This window comes from Ambystoma mexicanum, chromosome 4p (genome assembly GCF_040938575.1).
Source record: "Ambystoma mexicanum isolate Mex_15411 chromosome 4p, UKY_AmexF1_1, whole genome shotgun sequence".
NCBI classification, from domain to species: domain Eukaryota; kingdom Metazoa; phylum Chordata; class Amphibia; order Caudata; family Ambystomatidae; genus Ambystoma; species Ambystoma mexicanum.
The window spans coordinates 1,206,296,407-1,206,322,704 of record NC_090927.1 but is presented as its reverse complement, the minus strand read 5'-3'; the positions used below and the strand labels follow the sequence as shown (position 1 = coordinate 1,206,322,704).

At 40.7% G+C, this 26,298-nt stretch overlaps 1 long non-coding RNA gene across 1 annotated transcript in view; it reads right to left on the bottom strand.

Annotated features, from left to right (window-relative positions):
- Window positions 1-1,079: 1,079 nt before the first annotated feature.
- Window positions 1,080-26,298, bottom strand: part of LOC138453735 (uncharacterized) — a 33,102-nt gene continuing 7,883 nt past the window's right edge. The window contains exon 2 of the long non-coding RNA XR_011260509.1: window positions 1,080-4,309. This is a non-coding gene — a long non-coding RNA (uncharacterized lncRNA). The remainder of the gene's footprint in view (window positions 4,310-26,298) is intronic.

The window sequence follows — 26,298 nt, the reverse complement described above, 5'->3', positions numbered from 1 at the left end:
CTCCACGCTGACCAATTCTTTCAGGATAAACTAATGATTAACAGTGTTGATCATAAAGTGAAACACAGATGCTTTCTGCCTCATGAGTGGGGACGCCCAGCAATACAAACTAGTCATTGTATCGGTCAGTTTATTTGTTAAGCACGTAAACATCTCACAACTCTTAGAATGGCGCATGCAGAGGCGCTCAAGATATCTAACGTGAAATACCCTGTGGAGAGAGTCACTCTAAAAGTCTTCAGCATTCCTACTGGTTGCCACGGTACCAGTCAAGACAACCTGTTTCTAGGGCAGCTCCCTAAAATGATCATCATGGGGATTGTTGAAACAATGCCCTCAATGGGGAATACAATAAAAAATCCTTAGAGTTGAAACACTGTAACACATGAGGGATGTGCCTGTTTCATTTACACGCTATACCCTACTGGCCTTTCATCTAAGACCCGATAACGCGTCACCGAGGCATTTCAACCTTGCAAGGACCGGAAACCTACGTGCTGAGATAAAGTTTGAAAGCAACCCAACCGCCACACATTTGCTGCTAGTGTGGAGTATTTTTGATACCGTTCTTAAAATCATAACGCAGTGAAACATACTTTTTATATATTTAGTGGACACTCTACAGATAAGAAAATTTCTGTGCAAGCATAGACACGCACAAAAACATTTCATGGTGTGTATGCCAGCGAAACATGTCCCAGCCGTCTACCCAGAAATCACCCTGTAAGCCTGGTGGTGAATACCAGCCAGCAGGACTAGGGTGGAACATACTGGATAGCTCTGTGGCTGGAGGAGGATGTGTTAACAGTGTTTGACAGTTTTGGCATGCTTCCCGTACCACCCCATTTACACCGGAATTTGAACAGACTATGTAGGAAGCATCGCAAAGTATTTATGCTTTATTACTGTTCTGGTTCAAGACTCTAAAGCCATGACCTTCGGTCAACACTGTATATTATTCATCACTCAAATGTCAGAATGGAGGGCGCTGTTGGCATTCTGAAAAGTTATTCGAGAAACCCCTTGCAAAATGATCCAATGGTGACCAGATTTGTTAAGAAGACACTACACAACGTACATAGATCTCGCAAAATGTTTACAGTGTGTCAAAAATATAAACGTGTATCATATATACACTGATACATGTGTCAATAAAATAGCTTTTTTTAAACCATTCAGCGTGTCTTATTATACATACTAGATAATATAACATCATTAAGATGGTGCCATGTTTATGAATTGAAAACATTTATTAATAAAAAGACATATTTAATACTGAAGGAAAAATGTTATAGCAGAATATAGTAGTGAAGAATCATACACATTCAAAAAGGGGTGGCCGCATTACTCTGATAACCATATAGGCCTGTCACGGCCTTGTCGGTGTCTAGACATTTCAGAGTCACGAATGCCGGAGGTGGCTAAAGAATCCGTAAGCCAATGGGTATTCCACCCCCTTTCTAGGCTGGTTGAGCGGGGGCTGCTGATGGGTGTGTTTAACGGGCTAAGTTGTTGGCGAGGAGTTGCGGGTGCCCCAGCTTTTAGCCGCTCCAGAAGGCAGCGTTGGGTGAAATTACCCACAACCAAAGTCGGTTCATTTAAATCAGCCACTGCCTGCATAAACTCATTCCATCCGAAGGGGGCATTTATTGTGGAAGTGGGGTGTCAGTTTGTAACACTTTGTACTAGATTGTGCAAGTTTGAATCCCTTAAAACCATGCCTTTATAAACAAACTCTCCCCTATCAGTCCACACGGCCACATCCTTTGCAAGTTTCATCTTATGTAGCAATAGTTCTGCATTAGGTTCAGAGCGTTGGCTGAGTGTGTTTAACACATCAACCACAACTGAATCGGTCCCCGACGGTTCCCTCACACTGCTAGATTCTTTGGCTGGCATGCGTAAAGTGAGTTTGTTTTTTTCTGCATCAACATGTCGGGTATGGTTTAAGTATTTGTGCAGAAGGAAACATCCTTCATTTCCAAGACAAGATGCATGCTAGCAACATTTCGTATGTCCCAATCTGGCGGAGCTGTGGGAGTCATCAGTTTTTCTAACTGACACTTGTCCACGATGTACATTTTCTGGGTGTGTTCCATTATTGGCCCCAGACAAGCTGGTGATTATCAGTAGGGCTATGCCTATGAGTCATCTTCTGAACCCACCAGCCTGCAAGACTACTTTTCTTTTAGCCCTTAGCAATATTTGCTTATTGCACAGTTTCTTGATGACCTTCTTTTTCTTTTTCAACACACTAATTTGACAGTGTGTTAGGGGGAGGTGTCCCTTTAAAGTGTTCTGAACAATCTCTGCAATAGGGGCCACCAGAACTTTGGAGGCAGCGGCTAGAATGGCCATCAACAGCGCTATGTTTTGTATGCGTGTCGACAGGGTGAAAGTGCAACAGGGTACTGACGCGGTTTGCGGTTAATGTTGTTTTTTAGATGTCTTGGGATGTAAACAGCAGGTAACTCCGGCGGAAAACGGTTGGTGTGCAATCTATAAGCCTAAAGAGTGTTTGTTTTTAAATCAACCAGGAGATATTTGTAGGGTTTACTGGTCGCGTCTTCAAAAGCTTCCATGAAAAAATGGGTTTTGGTCGGATACATCTGGCCGGCTATCACGCCTAGTTGCTGTTTATCCCAGGGGTTTTTAAATAACAGTATATAGCTAGCATTTAGTGTTATCAATATGTTTCTCTTCCCCTTGTTAAATATGTTTTGCACAATATAACCTATGCTCAGATTGCGGTGATGGGAATATTGAGTAAAGGCTTATTCTTGTTCGGTATCTGACCCCCTCGGCCACCAAATCATCCACAAGAATCATATTCACCACACTCGGTGGTAATAAACTATCATCTTTGAGACTCTTGGGCATCCCTTCTACAAACCAAAGGTGTTTAAACTGCTGTTGCAGGGTGTTGTAAAAAGGTTGCCAGCAGCTGTAATACCAAATCATATTTTTGGGGGCATGTGATATCACGGGGTAGGCGTTTTCTAAACGTTTTTTTACAAAATATCTCTTGCTGCAGCTAGAAGGGCCTGCCAGCACACACGGAAAGTGGTGTTGTAGCCTGGTATCCATAATGACAACTACTTGAACATTAGCGAAGCATGCTCAGATATCCAAGTATGAGCCTCTCAGTGAGTTTAAATTAAATCAAATGGCGCACCTTTCAAGCTTCTAAAAGTTGATAAAACAAAAATTACTATGGCTCAGCGCTTCTACACAGCATTTAAGCGATGTGTCGAAACCTACACTGAATTGAAAATAAAAAAGCTGTAAATAAAAAAACATGATACAATATACAGCTTGAAACTGTATAAAACAAATACAATATATATCACACACAACATAGCTTTAGAAGTTATAATGAATCATTCAGCATATAGCGCCCCAGTCCCGCGCACCTATAAAAAACACTGCGTTAGCATTTGCCATGCATTCCACGGCACCGGTTTTCAGAAATAAGAGAAGCATTCGGTGCGCTGTAGCCAGCCCCCTGTGGATGAAACAAAAGAACAACTCCATGTTATGGGTCCCCAGATACTGCTCAGGCACGATGGTTGAACCAAAAACAACTTTGATCCTAGGGGCCCCAGACACTCCTCGGGTTCCTATGGGTGAACCATAAACAACTTTGATCCCAGGGCCCCCCCAGACACTCCTTGGGTCCCAGATGGGCAAACCAGAAACATCTTTGATCCTAGGGACCCCCCCAGACATTCCTTGGGGCACCCCTTGGATGAATCAAAAACAGTGCTTCACCCTATGTAGCGTCGGTTATCAAAACTCTGTGATCAATGTCTTGGTAGCAGCAGCTCCTCCAGCGTACAACCCTTGGTGATGACAAAGCAATGGGAGCCAGGCAGACCCAAGTGGGCCCGGTGTTGAATTTACAAAAGAACTCTGTGGTGCTTGTCCCACTGACACTCCATCAGGTGTAGCAAATACGCCAGACCCAGGTGGGCCAGGTGTTGAATTTACAAAAGAACTCTGTGGCGTTAGGATCCCCAAATCCCATGACCCTTGCTGACGCTGCAACAAAAAAGGGTACTCCATGCCGGTGTCGTTGAAATATTCCAAATGCGTTGCTCTGTGCAGAACAGCCCCCGTACCAGCACCCTCAAAAGCCCCAGTAGTTGCATCATTCCATTCACCATGGGACATCCAAGATTTGTTGAACCTTCTGCCAAAAGTGCCATCCCTGCTCCATCCTGACATCAGTAATTTGCTGAATCAGTCACTATAGAATTCACATCCAGAGATTGCGACACCTGTGCCATCCGGGTGTTTTAGGCAATTTCTATAAAAACAGAGAAATATAGAATCAGCAGCTTATAATGTTAATATTTATACCCGAGTCAGAATAGAAGATCCTGAATCTCGGCGGCTTAAATAATGTCAACCGCTTGTGTGATCTGTGACACATATACAAACCTGAGAAAATCTAAAGGGGATGTGATCTTTTTAATCTTCCGCTGTTTAGATCCACCTTTGCGATAGATTACATGTAACAAGTTCTATTGCTGTCTTAAATATATATACAACATAAGAAGACTGTTTGTGGGGACAATTTATAAACCCACTTCTTAATGTTTTTGGTATAGTTTTTAGCAATTGGTGTATGTATGACTGACACTGTATGTTGAGTAATGTTTGAATGTTGCACTATGAATAAAAAGTTTTGTGGTATGACTTTTTTAGCTTTTTTATGTAATTTTGTGCTTTCCTGCTATGACACTATTATGGCAAATACATTTTGATACGTCATTTATAAAATAAATACGTCCTCTGGATAATTTCTTTCAGTATTTTGTGTTATAATAATACTCTGATCCAGAGTATAGAGTTTCCCTGCGTCTTTCAGTTTTCTCACATTTATAAAATGAATATTCTTTTATAAAAGGCGCTGCTATATTTTAAAATCATGACACACAGTTAAGAAAACAACACAATGGCGACTATGTAACCATCAGGCACAGAGCGGCCCTTTGGACCGGTAGGGACAGTCGTGGGATCACCACTGCAATACAGCGGATGTCCCTAACGTCCAAACCGCCGCTCTGACCCTAATGGTCCAAATGGCCGCACGGTCCCTAACGGTCCAAATGGTTGCTCTGTCCCAGATGGTCAACTGTGCTCTCCCGCAAATTTGAAAGAGCCCCTGTGTTTAAAATAAATATTTAACATACAATATTACATATCTAATGCACATTTGTGTTTTAAAAACTGACACACACACAGAAGCATGCATATACACTTTGCTGGAATTTGTGATTGTAATAATACACATGAACACAACTTTCTGCAGTATGTGCTTGACATGCTGAACCATCACTGCGCCTAAGTCTATCAAAATGTATTTCAATTTTTGCTATTGTAAATGCTCAATACAGCCCCACAGAAATTTGAGCCGGGATCGATTGATCAGGGCGTAATTGACAACAGCCATACGATAGGCTTAGAGCTACAATGGCTAGCAGTAAAATATCCAGGCATGTTCTATTAAAGTTTGGTGAACAATGCAAACCGACTTCTTTAGCAAAGACAGATCTGTAATGTAAACACCCCATACCCAAAATTGCTAAGGCTCTCAAAAGCCAAGCTTTCAAATACTGCATCGCTTAACTGAAGCAGAGCGATGTGATCTACTGTGCGGATATTTTAAAAAACTTCTTACAACCGTTGCTTGCAACAAAATACAAGGTATTTGGTTAGTGGTTGGTAATTAACTCTGTCCTGCACAAAAGCCTCTAATACCCTACAACATCTCAAGACCTGCAGCGAATCACATGTTTGAACATTAAAAATGTCACGCTCGTTGTCTGTAGCTATCTTTCACTCAGTGGGGAGATGTCAATACCTCCTAACACCGATTGACTAGGCCTAATACTGCCGTTTCACATTTTAAAAGCACAATGCCCTGCTGTCAGAAACACCTTTGAAAAATAAATGCAACCCGCCCCGGGCAATATCCCTTACCTTATTCACACTGTGTTGTTCAACACCTCGAATTCAAGATAAGATAAGCTGGGCCTGGGCTGGTTTCTTCCTGCTCTGGCCGAGATATCTGCCTTCAGAGTAGGTTTTCAAAGGTCTCCGGTGCCAGCCCTCTCCTGCTCACCACCGACGTGGTAAGCCATCTCCCGCTGAGAGCTGCGCCTAGTGGGGGCAGTCCATGTTAGCTATTCAGCTTTGCACGGGTGGCTGCACCTCACACATCCAGTTGTACAAGCCCGGCACTGTAACAATGGTTCAGGCGACCACTCTTTTATAGAACAAGTTACACATCTTTGTAGAAGGGTCTTTGTAGTTCTTGTTCCCCTCGTGACACTCAGCTGACGCCATTAGCGCTACGTCATTTTTAATTTCCCACATGTCTCCTTAGACTGTGTGAGCAGGCGATACTCAGCCCTTGATCTCTTGACATTGCCAATTTGTCACACCTAGTCTAATAGCTATTTCAAATTCTCTGTTTATCAGGAAATTTGCACATGCAGGGACCTAGGGCATTATCATGAATGCCCCATCATTTAAAATGTTTGATATTATCTCTTTAGATTGTGTGAGCCTGCGATACTCAACCGTGGGTCTCCTGACAGGGTCATTTCATCACACCTAATTAAAATACTTGTTTAAATCCCCCAGGCATAACAAGAGCCCAGATTCACGGGCTGTCCTCTCAGCCCTGGATCTCTTGACACTGCCAATTCCTGCCTATTCTAATAGCTATTTAAAGTTCTGGGTTTATCAGGAAATGTGCACCCGCAGGGGCCTGGGGCATTATCATGAATGCCCTGTCATTTTAAAAGTTTGATATTATTTCTTTAAATTGTGTGAGCCCACGCTACTCAGCCCTGTGTCTCCTGACAATGTCATTTCGTCACACCTTATTAACATACTTGGTCAAACCCCCCGGGCATAACAAGAGCCCCATCCACAGGCTGTCCCCTGTCTTCTAAGCTCAAACTCCACGGGCGACAGTGTGCTGTCTGTCAGATCGGCAAAGATGCATTTAATTAAGCCTTTTACAAAACACTTGGAGGTTTCTTTTTTTAACGAGGGAAAGGCATTGCCTGCAGCCGTGCATAGGCCTTTGATTTTGTCTGTGTTCAAGAAATGGGGAAATATTATATTTTTGTATTTTGTTAACAGTTTTAAATCTCCTAATCAGTGTGTGTGTCTGTGTAACCCCTGACAGCTGCACAACTGTACACACACACACACACACACACACACACACACCCCTTGTTTCAGATATAAACCCATTTCGTTCTAAAATACAAATATGCCTGTGTTTAAAACAGCACACAGGTACAAGCCCATTGAACTATAGAAAGTGCTCTTTAAGACTCTACTAATCATTTTAAAAAATACAAAAAAGCACACAATTGCGCCCTTGCCGTCCACACATTCACATTTCCCATCGACGCTGGAACATTACACTTGTTTTGCCAGTAACTATTTTCAATGGTTCCATGGTCCTTACAAACATACGTGCCTAAAACCATCCCTATTGAATCCATATAAAATCATGTTGACGATCCCCCTAGAATTATATTCAAACTCTCTAGAACCGCTATCACATTGTGACATAATTTAGAGCACCTAGACTTATATTCACAAAACTATTAGCACTGCTTAACGTCACCCAATCTGCCTAACTTTATATTCTATCAGTATCAAACCCTCACGCATGCTGCACCACCCATTCCACCATCTTTGCCGCGTCACCAAACCCTAACACTCGCCGTCTAACTCCTCACATCTCCCTTTGCCCTCGACCAAGCAACAGCACACATGCCCTCTCCCATATTATAAACATTTTGATATACACTTTATATCATTTTGATATAAACTTTATATCAAACCATATCAAAGCACACAAACACACTTTATATAGCCGTTTATATAAAACAGACATCAAATCAATATAAATTTGATATCGAAACATTTTGAAATACAAAATGTATTGATATCAAATTCCATATCAAAATGAAATCGGTCGTTTCCACCTGTCACACATTTTACATTGGAAAAAAGGGGCCTCCTAAAGGAAGGAAGGAAGGAAGGAAGGAAGGGAGGAAGGAAGGAAGGAAGGAAGGAAGGAAGGAAGGAAGGAAGGAAGGAAGGAAGGAAGGGAAGGGAAGGGAAGGGAAGGGAAGGGAAGGAAGGAAAGAGCTGGGTGATAGGCTTAAAATGAGAAGATCGAAATGGGGTGTGAGGCATGAAAAGATGAGAAGCACAAAGTGATAATGTGGGGAATAGCTCTTTCTGAGTAGAAACAGGATGAAAGGGTAAGTAAGTGAAAAGGTAGGACTTGTGGGTTAAGGAGGAAGTGTGATAAAACATGAATAAGGCAAAAAATAAAGATGGGGTTGAATGAATATATGAGCCAGGAAAACAAATACAATGTGAGGATGGAAAGATGAATAGGGCACACAGACAACAGGTGTGTTCTAGGTAGGGATAGCCGGCACTATTTTTTTTTTTAATTAACTGGTATTGGTTGCACTATAAAACCACACTTCAGAAAAAAACGTTTGAATAACAATTAATTACTTAACAGTTAATTGCTACAATCATTAAAATATTTCAACTGTCTCCTTATCATATTACACATTACCAATCAGCAAGCCAGCAAGACAGTAAGACAGTAAGACAGTAAGACAGCAAGACAGTGTACAAAAGTGCATCAAAGAATTTCATTACAGTTACATTAGTTTTTCTAGTTTCACCAGTGCCTCTTTCCATGCATATTCTGCTGCACCACTGATCACCACAGAGGTGGCTGAGTGAACTGTGCTCCAGAATTGATTTCAGTGAAGTTGCCGTGAATGGAAGTCAAAATGTTGGTATGCTCTACAATATTGCTCCTTTGATGTGGAGCACTCTAGTAGCCTGCTAGTCTCCACATTTAGTCTGCACAGGCGGCATACCCTTCTGTCAATGGGGATTCCCGCCCATGCACTGTGGCACTCGTTAGTGGGCAAAATATTAAAACACATATAAATGATAAAACACCTAATAAAGGATTTGCAGGGCTTTAAAAGGTATTGGCAAGGACTTCCAACGGAAGCCAGAGCTGGCAATTTCAGCTTGCCTTTTATTTTTACTCCGTTTTCCATGTTAGCCGAGCGTTCACAATCTGTTGTTTTTACATTTAGTAGATGGAGGTAAGTGGGACCAGTATTCAGCTGAAGGAGGTGGTAGACCAATGTTATTTAAGTGGGTCTGTACCGTTTTCTCTAAGTCAGTGTAAAATGGATTTTGAGGGTTGGCGTAGATGCCTTGCGCTATCAAGTTAAGCAGGGAGCTGTTTCCAGTTTGAGCCCAGCTAAGTAAGAAGAATTCTGCAGATGCCTCACTGAAACCCTGCCTAAAGTCTCCTCCCAGGTGGCCAGGGGAAGGTGGATGCTTTCTGATCCCACCCTGGTGGTGGTGTACTGTGGGAGGATTACCTGGGTGTAGACAGGGTCCAGGGTATTGAGGAGATTACATTGGATGAGACGCAGTGTTTTTCCTCTGATTTGGAGATTCTTACCACAGTGCCAAAAGAGGATATGGCTTATTGTCATTTTAGTGTCTCTCAATCTCCTAATAATATCTAAGGTTGTAAACCCCAAGCTTGTAACATCAAAGCACAATATAGCAGCAGATACACTCTTTTTGGTATCTAAAACTAAATGCCCTCCTCAATTCCAAAGGTTCACTACAAAGGATTTTGGAAATGTTGTCTTCTCTAAACCATCTTCCTCTATAAAAGTTCAAACCCATAGCCCCTCTGTTAAAAATACTAAGGGAATTATATCTACCCTTTTAAATAATCAAGAAGCAGAAAAAACGAACATTGATAATACAAACTACATATCCCAGATTCCTAGATGAACTGATATGAGGAAGAGGGCTGAAAATGTATGTAGATGTAGTGGTCAGGCAATTAAGCCTTGTAGCCATTGCACAAGCCAAGCAATTGAAACTAATGGCTCACACCTGAAGTCTAGTTTCAAATCTGTGAGCCATAAAGACCCCAGCAGGAAGGCAGGAAAGTGAGAAAGAGCTGGAGCAGGAGTTGGAAAGCTGGCGGTAGTACTAATAGAGGAGAAGCAGGAGGCTGGAAATTCACGAGGAAGTGGGAGCACAGAAGGAACGGCGGAACATGGAGACAGAAGATTTCACCTGTAAGTTCTGAGAGGGTCCTCTGTTCCCAAAACCTGTATTGCAGAGGCTGCACAGCCTAAGACGTGCTGGAAGTGAAGTTTTCCCCATTTGAGTCGAGTTGCTGTGATTGCAGTGCTGTGAACGTGCAGAAGCCTAAGGAAAGAAGCAGAAGGCAAGCCAAGGGTCCCAGGAGTGTGAGAGACTCCCAATTAAGGTGGCCGGACCGGAGAAACCCGTGCTGGAGAAGGCTGTGGGTCCCAAGTGAGCGTGAAGTAGTAGCAGTAGTCGGGGAAGCAGAGCAACCCGCAACCGTAGTGTCCCTGTAGCCAGTGAGTGAAGCACTGCATTCAGATTCAGAAAGAGAAACAGTTCAATGAGAGTGAGCAAGAACTAACCCACTTAAAAGCAATGTTAGATGAAATAAGACAAGACAAAGATGTTGCTATTTCAAAAACACAAACGCTTAGAGAAGATAACAGGGAGAAAGAACATTCCATGCTATGGAACAGGTGATATTCAAATTACGAAGAAAATGACAAAAAGGACAAAGTGTGTAATTAGTGTCAAACACAAATCAATGAATTGCAAGCAATAATCAATAAGGTCAGGGATGGGAATTCAAATCTCTGTCATGAGGCAGAACAGCTTCATGGACAGTGCAAGAACTTAGAACAGCAAATATTTAGTCTCAGGTCTCAGGAAAGGCGGCAAGCCACTACATTCAATGGAACTGAACTCTTTCACAGGTCTGGCCAAGTAAACAATGTACCAACAGCTGTTCCTATGGCCAGACCTGGTTATAACCCAATGGTGCAGTCTGAATCACCCGCAAAAATTCACAATCATTCCTGCCCACAAGAAAACAGAAATGAGCGACAGAATGACCCACACCAGATTGCACCATGTAGTCCTATCAAAATTATGAAATCTATCAAGACTTTGATTAAGCCATTTAAAAAGGGAGGCGATTGTTGCATGGAAGACCACTTGGAAACCATTCATGATATATGTATAGCCCTCCAGCTACCTAGGGAACAATTTAGACAGTTCTTTTCACCTAACCATGGATTCAGCAGCTGCTAGTGTCATTCGTGTTCTCAATGAACAGGAAAATATGTCATGGGCGGACTTTGAGAAAGAGATTAAACATCAGTTCTCACATTAGTCTATACAGGATGCCAAAAAAACAGATTATGCTATGACGGCAAAGCCAGATTTGTCCCTTTGCCAATACCTTCAGAATTTGAAAAGAGCATTTTCATGCTTTGAGGTGGCCTTTAACCCTAACTCTGAAGAATGTAAGAATACTGATTTAAAAATAAGAAACCAAACGAATGAAAGTGAGACAGGGAATTTCAACACAGACAAAAAGGGAGTGTGATTCAATTTAGAGTTGAACCACACTATTGAGGTGTGTGAAAATGAAGAACAAAAGGGGGGAAATGAACAAGAAAAACCTAAGAACAGAGAAACAGACTTAAAAAGAGAATCCAATGTGAAAATAAAACACAAGACGAAGAGTTAGGATCAACTGATAGATTATCCTCACTTCATAGTCAGAATACTGTTGATACCCATACAGAGGAAACAGTACATCAGAAAGAGGGTGCAAGTCTATCCGCCTCCAACTCCCTCATGGTCAGCCGCTTCTCGAAGCAACGAGCTGGGGGTAGATCTCTCTCCGCGGCAGGGGCCTCCCTCTGGAACAGCCTTCCTGCCTCCCTGAAACTTGAGGAGAACCACCTCCGGTTCCGGAAGCACCTCAAAACGTTCCTCTTTGCTTCTGCTTTCTCTCTCCCTCTCCCCTGCTGAACAGCTAATTAATTCTTCACTAAACTGCACTGATCCTGCAACTGGACCACTCTAAACTGCCTTCGGTCCTGGTCCCAGTCACTGATCCCCTGGAACCCCTCTGCACTACGGGACTGTCTCTGTATCCCTACAGCCCCCCCCTTCCCCAGCACTTGTTCTGCACTTACCTTGCACTTGCCACTAGCTGGCCCTTTTTTATTTATTACTTTACGCCACTTACCTTTACTGCACTTCCCCCCCTCCCCTTCCCCTTGCACTTTTTCCCCCCTCCCCACCCCTGCATTTGCGCGATCTGAATGACACCTGGCCTAGTAGGATCGTTTGTTTTGTCTCCCCTTGTTCCTCCCCTCCCTGCCTCGTCGCGCCTTGAAACACCTGTGTATAGGCGCATTACAAATACCATATCATATCATATCAAGTCAGTAACCTGAGGAGTATTTTGAACCACGGATATTCCAACGGACAGAAATGACAGGCTCCATGCAAAAAGCAGATAAGTGTTATGCACCAGAAGATGACAGGCTGTGACGTGACACTTGTGAAAATATCCAGTCAAAAGGTTGCAGTGTAGAGAATCCAGACAATGAGAAAAGTATGTGTACTAGAAGAGGTTGAAGATAGGTACTATGCTCCTATTACTAATAAAGAACAATCTAATGCATTTAGAATGATTGATACAGGCGCCCAAGCAATGATAATGTCAAAAGAACTATTGAAAAGTATCAATGAAGGAGGATCCCCACAAAATCACATAAATGTGAGGCAAAATTAAGGCCCTGTGCACAACTTCAATGGGGAAAAAATACATATGAAAGGTGTCACTGAGGTTGACATAAAGATAGGGAAGTATTGGATGAGACATTAATTAAATACCTTTTCTCATAGGGACGAATTGCCTGAAGAGGTTGTCACCCATCATTGATGGGGTAAATGGAGTATCGTGGTTCTTAGCTAAAACACCATTGAGACCTAAGAAAATAATGACACAAAGCAACAGTGTAAAATATTGCCATACCTGTGCTAAATCAGAAAGTGCAGTGGAAGTACATGTTCAGAATGGCTGTGTGCCCAGCGTCATTCACATTCTCATGTGTCAGGATGAAATGCAAGGAGAAAAGGAGAAGCAGTCTTTGGAGATATATTTGGACCCCAAGAAAAAATGGCAAACAGAAATGGGTGAAAACATGTTACGGTTTTATCTAAATGAAGAAAAATGCAAACCAAATGTCACTCCCGAGATAAATATAGAAAAGCATATTTCAACTGTCTCAGAAATACACATGGGAAATGGGCAGCCATGGATTCCTATAAATCTGAATGCGCATCCTGAAATGATTGAAGCCACTTTAGCACTTGAAGGTGAAAGAGGTTTGATTAATGAAAAGGTACTCCAGCAAATAATTGACAGGGAGGGGATCCCAAAGTTCAGAATAAAGGAACAACACATTTTTGGCCTAGATGACCGACACAAGTCAGGACAAAGAATTGTAGGAAGATGCATGTTAAATATTACAATTGGACCTAAGAGTATTCATCAAAATGTGTGGATCGTGAGCACGACACAAATAAAAATATATTCAGGAAATGACATCATGCACAGAGTGTGTATGGTATTAGACTTTCTAAATCTAAAGGTTCGGTCCAGGTTTGGTGGAGCCACACATGAATTTGAAGACAAAAGATAAGCTTACCATTGCACCGAGATGACACTATATGCAGTTGAACTGAAGGTGAAAAGGGATGTTACCATTCCCGCATTCACCAGACACGTTACAGTAACATTAAAATACAGAAAGGGACAACAGATTAAAGGTTCTGGTGCATGTGTATGCCTAAATGATTCTATGAGGCAACAAGGGTTAGAATGTGAACATACACCACTCATAGAGATTGGGAATTGACCCATTCAAATCTGGGTAGACAATAAAGGGTGTCAAGACATTCATTTGAAAGCGAAGTCAGCAATAGGAATGGCAATAGAGAAGTCTTACTACACTGCTGATTTCAGTAACATAGTTATTTGGAACATTCCTAAAAGCTGTGCGACTGCACAGGGTGAGTTACCCGCATCCTTGGACTTAAAGTTCAGTCTGTGTACCCTTATGAGCCAAGGAAATAGTGTACTGTCATCAATATGATTGTAATCTGTTCGAATTAAGAATCTAAAAGAAAAAAGTAGCATATTGAAATTGAGGTCAATCTCCCAAAATATTTGAGTCTGGCGACACTCCAAAGAGCTACTGCCACATGATTTAGAGGAAAGTATAGAGGTTCTTCCTTTGGAGGACTTCCCAGACTTTTCTAAAATGGAAGAAAGCATATTCAAGCTGCAGATACTTGCACAAGTGAAGAAGAAAAAGACCCGTTGAGAAACATATTTATGGAATTCAAACAGGTTTTTACCAAAGATTCATATGATTGTGGGTTAACAGATTTGCATATTGCCACACTACCAGAAGGACATGGTAAGGAGCCAGTATTTGGGTGGCAATATAGGATACCCCTGGCATGTTTGGAATCACTTGCTGAAATAATCAAACATTTAGAATCTAGAGGAATCATTGGGCCTATTCATAGTACATCAAATACCCCTATATTAAGTGTGCTAAAACCTAATGGCCAATGGCGCTTGTGTGCAGATCTACAGGAGTTAAACAAAAAGGTACCTGTTTCCAGGTGGCCCCTTCCATTTATTGATCAGGGTCTTGCACAGGTTCACAGGTCAATGTTGTTTACCACATTGGACCTTACAGCTGGATACTGGCGTGTCACTGGCTGAAGATATTAAACATTTGTTTGCATTTTCTTTTACAAATCACAATATGCATGGTTCCGGACACCTTTTGGGTATGTCGATAGTTGGAATGAGTTTGGGATATTCCTGAACAAGGCACTCCTGGAGCTGAAAGGGGGACAATAGTTTATGTGGATGATGTGCTAATCAAAAATGAAGATCTGAAAAGCCACTTCAATGAGATTAGACATGTGCTTAGTCAGCTACAGAAGGCTGGGGCAAAAGTATCTTTACAGAAGGCACAGTGGTGTTAAAAAAGTGTGAACTTCCTAGGTCATGAAGTTACAGAATATGAATTAAACCCACAAAGGAAAAAGGTGGAGGTGATTCATAAACTAAAAGATCCCACTAATTTGAAAGGTTTGAAGAGTTTGTGAGGGATGACAAGTTACAACAGGACATTTTTTGAGAATTATGCAGAGTTTACACAACCTTTAATGAGATTACTGAAACAGGATGTACCCCGGAAATGGGAAAAAGAACAAAATGAGGCAGTAGCCAGGCTAAAAAAGTGTCTAATGAAAGCACCATGTTTAGCATACCCAATGAAAAACCAAGATTTAGATGTAGAAATAGGATTTGCAGATCAATGCATGTCAGCAGTATTATATCAAACACATGATGTGAATAACAAAACTATTGCATATGCTAGCAAAGCATTATCACAGGTAGAGACCAAATTTAGTGAATGCGAAAAAGCGCTTCTGACCACTGTCTGGGCATTTAGATATTTCCGCCCCATACTTTAAGGGGAGCGGGTGATTATTGAAAAAAAATCACCAACCTTGCAAAGCAAGAGAATCAGATCAGGGAATGTGGCCCAGTCAAGAATTACTTCCTTGACATTAGCACTTCAGGTGTTTCCTGTAGAAGTGAAATATGGACGAAATAAAAAGAGCCTAGTTGCTCAAGGACTAGCAGTATTGCATGAATGTGCAGCCGTATGTGCACTTGATGACAAAGAGCAAGAAACAAGTTTGAACGAATTTGAGCATTCCCCACACAGAGAATTGAACGAAGAAACATTTAAGGATTTACCAACTGTGTATGTATATGAATGTGCATACCATATAGAAAATGATACAGAAAAAGTGCTCGTAGCAGCAATAGGAAGTATATCGTTTACCTGTGACAACATTCCAAGAGTATGTATGAAGATAGGTCTCAGAAGTAGTCAAGTGGCAGAATTGGCCGCTATTTATAAGGCAATATTTACATCAGTAGAAAATAAAGAAATAGTTCTAGTAACTGATTCTGATTATGCGTGAAATAGTTTTGTAGAGCATTTACCTGGCAGGAAAGTGAAAGACATGCTCACCTATAACAAGTAGCCACTTGAACATGGCAAGATGATTCAAGCTATAGACAAGCTTGTGTCAGAAAATAACCTGATAATCCATTGGAGGAAAATATGTGGTCATTTGAAAACACCAGGTGGGGATAAGGAGGGCAATTGTAAGGCAGACCAGTTAGCCAAAATCGGAGCTGTAATGGGGGAGTTTTTCTTATTCAACACCTTCTTGGTGAAATACAGGTAAACGCGATAACATGCTCCAAGACTCCAAAAGCAGTTGAGCAGCCTGTGGCACAATGGAGTTTTGATCTCCAAATCAGGACCTGATCAAAGCGCAAAAGGAAGACCTAGTTCTAGGGCTATTTTATAGCCATTTGCTAGACGGAGAACAAAATCCTCTGATTGAAGAGGATTGCAAATTGAAAGAGGAATTAGAGTGATGAAAAGGCTCTTGACACTCCCATGGTCTGATTTACAAGTCGACTATGTCGGGCCCGTAAGAAGGTCAGCAAGGGGAAACAGGTACATGCTGACAGTAACTCGTCTAATGTACAAATGGGTGGAGTGCATTCCACCTCCAGACTGCACTGTGCAAAAGGCGGCCACTTTATTTGTAAATCATATTTTTTCAAGATTTGCTTTAGCTCAAAGAATAGAGTCACATCGTGGACGTCATTTCACTAGTGCATTCATGATAAAAATATGGTAAATCTTGGGTGTGAAGAGGAAGCTACATATTTCTTACTGGCCCTCCTCTTCAAGGCGTTTGGAACTGTGTAACAGATCAATAGTTGATATGCTGAAAAGGTTTGTAGCTGAAGCAGGACCTAGTTGGGATTTGCAGCTTCCATTGGTACTGATGGCTATCACGTCGATGCCCTCTAAATCAACAAATCTCAGCCCCCATGAAATATTGACAGGAAGGAAAATGGTTCTGGCACACCATTCAGTTTACATAACAAATTAACAGGTGCTTGTAAATGCATCCACAATTCATGAATATGTGAAAAAATTGAGAAGGCACTTGCAATATGCGTTTGCATTTGCTCAGCGAAATTTGGAAAAGGCTGCTGACGGTGCAAAGACATATTATGCTAGGAAGACACTGTGAGAGAATATGAGATAGGAGACCAGATTTACACATTTAACTTCAGGAAGGTGAAACATAAAAACTCTATATTTCTTGCAGCATAGCAAGGGTCATATAGATTTGTAGATCAGGTTACACCTGTAGTCTACGGAATTGCTAAAAAGGAGTGAGAATTAACAGTGGACGAGTTTGACCATGTTAATCAAATTAAACCCTTTCTCCTGAAACATGAAGTGAAAAGATAAGAGTGAGGTGAAACTAACAGGGAGTACAAAAAAATAATAAAAGTACTGCTATAGCAAGTGGTTAGGTGTAAATAGTGTGACGATATTGAAAGGAGGTTCAAAGTGGTAAAAAGAATATATATATATATATATATATATATATATATATATATACATATATATATATTTCCAAACGAAAGTTCAGCCGTCACAGGGCAAAACCAATGGATTGCACTCCACAAAGCAGCTGAATCAGGAAAATCCAGTCGTCAGCAAATGAAGGGCTCAGACGGCAAAAACAGTTAGCACAAAATGTCCTTTATTTAATCAAAGTGCATCAGAGAGGAGGACCTGAAGAGCACAGCGATGCGTTTCGCGGTCCTCCGACCGCTTGATCACGTAAGTAGGGAGAACATAAAAGGAGGACTCATTTAAGCAACGCTCGAACTCTATGGTAACAATGCATAGAGAGGACCTAGACACACGTTGATACAATGATATATATATCAAGCTAGAGCACAAAAGTACAAATAAGGGAAAGGAGTGTTGTGTTTGAGGCTGTTATCTGAAAATACCATTTGATAGTAGTGTGATTACTGCATGTTAATTGTTCCGTAGTTAGTGAGAAAATGTCTTGGCTGCATGGCATGTTATTTTTATAATTTACATTTGTGTGCATTTTGTTTCAGATACTCCCGTGAAAAAGGAAAGTAAAAGGTTTGATGTTCTTGATACTTAAGGTCTCTTTTCTTTTTTACTCTAGAAAAATAATTGTTATCCCAGTCAGTGCCGGATCCTTCGAGTGCTGGATCCCTGGAGGATACCACTGGACTGGAGTCCCCTGAAAAGCCCCCTGGACGGAAGAAGGGGTGAAGATGATGGCCCCGAAAGAGGTCCCATGAAGTCCCGGAATGGAGGGGTACCACCAAGAATGGTTTCCTTTGTGATTTTTATCACAAACTATTATTTACAAAGTCTATTTCTATTACAGACTATGTTTACTATTTTTATCACAAGCTATTTTATTAAAGGCTATATTTACAAAGATTATTTTTATTATAGACAATGTTTATCACAAATTGGATGTTATCACACACTAATTTCTTTTTATTTTTTACTGGTTTTTGTATTTGACTGAAGCCAATGACACAGTTTTGTTGGATGTATGTTTTCCGAAAATGATAATGATTTTATTTTTTTTAAAGATAAATGATAAAGGTGATCAAAAGATAAAAAGATAAAAATTCCCCAAAAAAATTATAATTGAAAAGAAGATACATTTTTTTTTAAATAAATAGATCACCAATTAAAAAAGATAAAAATATAAAGGTGATCAAGAGAATATAAAAAAAGACACAAAAAACAGTGTTTCTTAAAGATATATTTTTTATGAAGACTCATAGTTCTTTTGCTCAAGACTAGAAATGTGTAAATAAAGCTTCTCATGTCGGAATTTGGTCATTTTCATATCATTTATTTTCGACTGATAAGAGAAGATTCTATTGGGAGATCCACACATGTTTTAGAGCTCAATGTTTGTATTTCCTGCAGTGATTTCGGGTTACATCCAAGCAGGAAAATAATTAGGGAGTGTAGGAGTAGGGGCTCTGAATTTTAGAGGTGAGTCTATATTTCGTCGGTTCAATATTTTAGCATGCACATGTTAGCGTGGGTTTGAAATGCAATAGGGACTTAGGGGGTGAAACTCAAACAGGAGACAGGAGTCACTGTTGGCAGGCTGCCTGATGCTAAAGCAGTCCTTATCTGAGTGACCCTGGGTGAGGCAGGTAGAAAGATTGATAAAGATTTCCATGCTAAACTGAATTAGAAACATCGCCAACATATCTGGGTAATTATGAGTTTAAGTGAGGGGCTGCTGTTTTGAATGAGGTCAGATAGTCTACATTAAGTAATTCACTTCGTATTAACTGCTGTCTATTTTTAACGTGCATGTAATCCTGCATTTATGTGTCGAAATGTTTTACTGCATTTTTTTTTTCCAAAGTGTATTTGTTTTGCCAAGTGCCACGTTGCAATGGACAGTTGGCAGGACTTGCCACAGATAAAAACACACAGTTATTGCAATGTATTCGCACTGTGAAATATAAAGTGGGCATAATTGTTATTCTGTGTATTTTGCATTTTTCTTTTTTACGATAAAAAAGAAAACCTGCTCATTCAGGCCTGTTACTGCACTTTTTGTGATGTAGATTAATTCATTTTCTTTGCCAACTAGTCTTCTTTTATCCATATTTCCATCACTCCCTGGTTTAACCTGGTACAAGATAGTCCATCTGAGGTCTTCAGCCTTATGTATAAATTCAATAAAATGGCTCACCAAAGGTGCTGTGTGTATTCTATTTTGTATCCAACTTTTTTGTTCTGTTATCCAAGTTTTTATTTTCTTCTCTGTCTTCCCTATATAGATGTTGTCACAGGGGCACCAGATGGCGTACACCACCTTTGCTCAATTACAATTTGTAAAGGTGTTTTGTGTCCACATTCTTGGTAGACCTATGTGCACTTCCATGCTACTTTTGGTCTGTTTACAACATGTACAATTCCCACCTGGGGTATGTCCAACTGGCCTCACCAGGCCCCAACTCTCTGTGATAGTTTGTTGTCTTGATTTAGATCGTGCTATATTATTACGTGTAACCTGATCTCTGATGTTCTTACTCCTTTTGTAGGCTATTAGGGGTCTCTCCAAAGGACTACTCCCTTACTCCAGTATATTCCAATTTGTATGTATGATCTTCTGAATCTGATTTGAAAGGTGGCTAAACATGTTAAAAAATATCAGTTTTTCCCCTTTCTTCTCATCACTACCTCTGTTTTGAACCAAGAGGGCTTCCCGGTTGCTGTTCTTGGCCCATTTCATGGCCTTTGCCGTGATTTTCGGAGGGTATCCCCTCTTATGTAGTTTGTCCCTCAGGTACTCTGCTTCTTGTTTATAGTCTTTGAGGTTGATACTGTTTCTTTTCAATCTGAGAAATTGGCCCAGCTGCACATTATCTCGTGTGTGCTTGGGGTTGAAACTAGTGTCGTTTAATAGTGAGTTCTTCACCGTTTGTTTATGAAATGGTTTCACCATTAGTCTTTTATTTTCACTGTCCACTATTATGGTGAAGTCCAAATAGATGATTGCATTACAGTTCGATGTATATGTGAATTTTAAATGATCATCTTGCTGGTTAATCCACTCGAAAAAGCTAGCTACTTCCATCTTCTTGCCTGTCCAGATGATCAGGACATCATCTATATATTGCCACCACAGGCATAGGTGTTTCTTAAAAGGATTGGTGTCTGCATAAATCCATTTCATCTCAAAAGATTCCATATTGAGGTTGGCAACACTCTGGCCAGTGTTGCCCCATTGCCATCCCTCGCATTTGTTCATAGTAATTGCCATCAAAGTGAAAATAGTTCTCCATAAGTGCAACCTCTGTGCAGAAGACATTGAATGATATAGGGGTTTGGGTTCCCAATGTAGTCTGTCTCAGTCGTTCTTCAATTACTTCCAGGGGTAGGCCTTGTGGGATGCTCGTATACAGATCCATGACATCTAAGCTGATGAATAACTCTTGGCTTTGATCAAAACTCAGCCCTTCAACTTCTTTAATAATTTGTGTTGGGTCCTTGACGTAGAGTGCCATTTCTTTAACAAGCGGTTTTAGATAGATGTCCGCAAATTTAGACAGGGACTCTAGGACTGAATCAATGTCAGAGACTATTGGACGACCTGGGGGCTTGACCTGAGTTTTATGTATTTTTGGGAGTGTATAGAACCGGGCCATCCTGGGTTTGTCCATAACAAGAAAGTCTGATTCTTTGTCTGTGATCCAGCCCCTTTCCTGTACTTTTCCCACTTTTAAGCTAATTAATTCACTTAGTGTGTTCGTGGGGTCCACTTCCAATCTAAGATCACCATTGTCATATAGCAACTGTCTTTCACATTCCTGAATGTAATCCACTCTGTCTTGTATCACTGTGGCTCCTCCTTTGTCTGCTTTTCGTATTATGATGTTGCTGTTTTGAGACAGGGATTTCATTGTGGCTCTTTCATTATTACTAGTATTCTCGTTCCAGCCTTCCTTGCAGCTCTTCTTTTCAAGCTTTTCCAGGTCAATTAGAACTCGATTCTCGAAGACTCTAGTATCCGGGCTAAGGGGATGCAAAGGGGTAATATATTTAGATTTATTTCGTAGGCCATTGTCGTCCTCCTTCTCTGTCATCTCCTTGTCCATAACCAATTGTTTGAGATGAATTTTTTGCATTAGGTCACAAAATTCTTGTCTGAATGAGAACCTCTTATGTTTGTTGCTAGTCTCAAAACCTAGACCTTTCTTTAGGGCCATGCGTTTGTTGCTGGTTAGCTCATGTGTTGGCAAATTCACCACAATGTTTATAAAGGGAGGATATTTGTATTTTGTGCCAGCAAAGGTTTTCAAGAAGATTATGCCAGTTGGTTGATAATGAAATAATTTGGCAATGCTGGTCTTTGATCAAAATGAGAGATGTTTATTTTCAGACTCTCTGTTAACAAACTCTCGGGGGCTTGGTTAATATTATTCTACTTCCTTTATGTTTATAGACATATCCTGTGGGTTCTGCCTGGCTAGCTGCTCACAAACAGGTTTTTCTAACAATTTGCAGTCTAGAAGAGCTGGCACATGGAGATTCCACACTTGTAAATTTTGGGATAGTTGTCATGCAAATTATTATTATTATTTTTTAATTATTTATTGTGATTTAGCCAAGATAGATCTAGACTTTTTACACAAGTATCAAAAATAAATACATTCATAAGAACACATTTTCAATTACAATGAATACAAAAAAAAACAAAGATAGAGAAAGAAAGAAAACCAATACATTCACTAGTGACTGGCATACGACTCTTATGTTCAGTGCGCCGGACGAACAGCAAAGAACAACACGTCCACTATCCGATGTTACATTCTCTAATAACCCTTAAAACTCATAAACATCTTAAGACAGAACCAATGCTTATTACTGATAACTACCAGAAAACACTTAATGGTTCTACCTAGGTCGGTCTTCCCACATCTGTGGTCCCCTTACCACTTCCCCCCCTTTCTCTCCTCTAGTAGGAATCACTCCTATTAGTAAGTTTTAGAAGCCTCAACATTTTCATGCTTCCCTATCTATCACATGGAGGATTTCTGAAGTTGGCAGGATGTTCAATCTAAATCGGAGGAAGTCAGCCCTTGCACTAGGATCCAGCGATGTCCTCAGATCGGAGGTCAAAAAAGCTTGAGGTTTGTCGAACTCCAACAGGCAGGATGCTAATTTTAGTCCCCTAACCCTTTCGCTTGTTCTTATCCAATCTCGTTTTTTTAGACATTCTTTGGATTTTAAAGGATTAGGATCAGTGTGTCAACATCAGACTCTGCTGAAGATAGAATCTCATTTGATCTGCCCCTCAGAGTATTTAGAAATCTATGTCCCCCTTCCAAAGTTGTACCGCCACATCTGCATAGAGAGAACATGGAGGGGGCTCAAGAACCAGTCTATATGCAGACACCGATCTCCCTTCCATCCATGCCAGGAACAATATCAATCCCAATTCGTATTGAATGGAGACTTTAGGGACGGAATCGGGGAGATTCAACGTTCTTTTCAAAGTTTCGATTCTAATTTGTCCCGCTCAATTAAAAAATGTTGGGCATTACACTCCACAACAAAGAGCAAGGAGGGTACCACTTTTCCTATGTAATATTTTATTAGTGGAGTAATTGAAAACGTACAGAATTTATTGTGGATTTTGAGCATCTGGGAGCCTAGGTTCACGATCTTACTATCCAAATTACTAAGAAGGGAACTTTTGGTTGGATAGGCACAGATCCTTCAGCCCAAATAAATAATCTCATTGACTATCGGCACTACTTGGTTGTCCATCTGCCATATAAATTATTTAATTCTCCTCTGAAGTCTTTTAAAGATGATTATGTTTGATTTGCCCGGGTTTATCATTGGTTTAGTTTTGTGTATTCTGCCAAAGCATTAAGGAGGTGCTGTAAAACAATTTGTGAGCAGTCCGGATGACAATATCATCGGCGTAGGCTAGCCAAGATATTTTTGTCTGTCCCAATTTAGGACTGAACACCAATAAGTTTTGAAACCAATGGAATAAATCCGCCAGAAACAAATTAAAAAGAAATGGGGCAATTAGGCAACCTTGGCGAACTCTATTTATTTAGATTTTTGGGATAGATCACCAGATTTAGATAGTCTAACACGGAGACTAGAATTATGATGGAGTTCGATCAAGATTGCCAACAAGTTGTCTGGAACCCCCAACTTTTCAATTTACTCCATAGGCGCTCTCTATTGATGGTGTTGAAGGCCTGCGTTAGGTACACCCAGGCTCCGAATGGAGGACTGCCACCCTTCAAAGAAGTGCTCGAACTGACGCAGCTAAGAACCAAGTTGTTAAGAGAGGTGGAAAGACCTTTCCTAAATCCTGTTTGGAACTTTGAAATAATCCTGTTCGATTTAGCCCAGCCTTCTAGGTCTCTTAAGACAAGGCCTGCAAATATTTTACTGTCTGCATCTAATAAAGAGATTGGGCGGTAATTAGACGCAGCTAAGCGATAGCCTTGCTTATATATAGGGACTATAATCGAACTTTTCCAGGAGTCAGGAATTCTTCTAGTGTCAACTATACGGTCAAAGAGGCCCTTAAGCGCTCTCGCCCCAAAAGGAGGGTTGGTCTTTAATATTGCATTTGTGAGGTCATTAGGTCCTGCGGCTCGTGACACCGATGATCTAGAGATTAGATTCTCAATCTCCTCTAAGGAAGAGTTTAGTGCCCAGGGTGAGTCAATCTCAGTCCTTCGATCTATATGTTCGGGATGAGCATACACTTTGGCATAATAGTCAACCCAGGCCTGCTCCTGGATAATGACATCTTGCGATTTAGTGGCCTTAGAATTTATCAAGGCCCAAAAATGTTGCAAGTTGTTCAGGCATACCGCCCTTAACATTTCCTCACCATCATTCTGGAGCCTAAGCGCCCTATGAGATCTCATCCAATTCCTGAATAGGTTGTTAATCACCTTAGCCTTCATCAAACGTTGGGTGGCGTTCAACTTGCTATTTTTATGGTATCCAGTCGGTTTATAGTGATAATGTCGAAAACAAAAATGTGGAAAGTCATTATTTCGAAACAAAAATGTCGAAAAATAAAATGTCGAATTCTTTTTTCAATACATTTTTTTTCAAAATGGGGGGGTTCCCCCTCAAACCCCCTTTTTTTTTTTTTACCCCTTTTATTTTACTCCCAGACCCCAAAATAAATATATAATTTAAAAAAACGTAATTTGACATTTTTTTTTCGAGATTATGACTGACTTCCATCCAAGTCATTGCATCGAATACAATGCATCGGAAAAAAAAAGGATTGAATGTATTTTTTTCAAAGGTAAACGTTTTATTTTAATTATAATGCGGTTTAAGGGATTGGGGGTCTCCCCATTAAAAAAAAAAGAGGAAAAAAAATGCATTTAATGTTTTTTTTCTGTTGCTTTTTTTAGATGCTAAGGCATTCAATGTTTTGGCATTCGATGCAATCACTATAAACCATTTTTATTTACGGCCCTCAGCATTTTTCTACTTTCTCTCTTCTTTACCAGAATTTGCAGGTCAAAATGGAGTCTATGTGGTAATCTAGACTTTTGGGCACTTATACCAGGTGGATTACGTTTCCATAGAAACTCCACGATACTTTCCGGGTCACACTGTAGGGCTAGCTCATGATTGGAAGAATTTTTGCATATTTCGCTAAATTGTCAGTTAGAATTTGACTCCCTTTACTGAATCTTACTAACCTATTTCGTGCCGAATTCAGGGCTAGCTTCTGAGACATAGAAAGGACCCTGACCTCTCACACTACATCAAATGACGCCTCCAACAAGCCATGGTCACTAAGGCCACATCCGTGATTTTAAACACCGTACAACTCTCAAACAGACCCCTTGACACAAAGACATTGTCGATAGTTGAGTGGAGGGCCCCCCACAGCCATGTAGAAGTAGCAGGGATATCACCACGTAAATTTCCGTTAAGTGCCCATAGGTTCGATTCCTCCATAAATTGTCTCCAAACATACCCATCAACCAGCTTTTCGTTACCCTTGCCGCTTGGCTGAGACCCCGAACGCAGAAAGTTAGAGTTAAAATCACCCATAATTATTATGTCATCTGTGGGGAAGCGAGCTGTAGCCATGTTGGGAAGGTCCCCTAATTATTGTAAGAAGGCTATCAGAGGAACGACTGTAGGGTTCCAATAAATGTTCACTAGTAACCAGCCTCGTGCATATAGTCTGCCTTTTCTCGTAGTTCTAACAATCATAACCTCTGGAACCTCTCCAGAGATTAGAGTAGAAGCTTCAAATATCACTCTTCTACAAAAAATACACATGCCCCCGACTGGTCGCTCCACACCTGTTCCACTGGCCAGCTGATGGTATGAGTAGAAACCATCTATATCAAATACTGATCTCAGCCAAGATTCCTGAAAAAAGATTAAATCAAAAGATTCAAACACATACTGTGTCATAAGATCATTACAGAATGAATTGAAACCTTGATAGTTGCATGACAGAGTTCTTATCAGCAAATTAGCTAGAGATTCTGCTCGGCCATCCCAAGCTTAAGAAATATCTGAGATACTAGCTCAGGAACCAATTCCACAACTGTTGAGGACAGGGATAGGGATACATCCTTATTTTTCCCTTGAGGTTGCAGAGGTAAGGGTACAGTTGGAGGAGCAACATGATTCAGCACCACAAACTCAGAGAGCTGTTTCGTTATCATAAAGCCCCTCCGAGTCCAGTCCGATTTGGCACCTAATATGGAATCAAACCCCTGTCTTGATCTTAGCACCAGTTCCG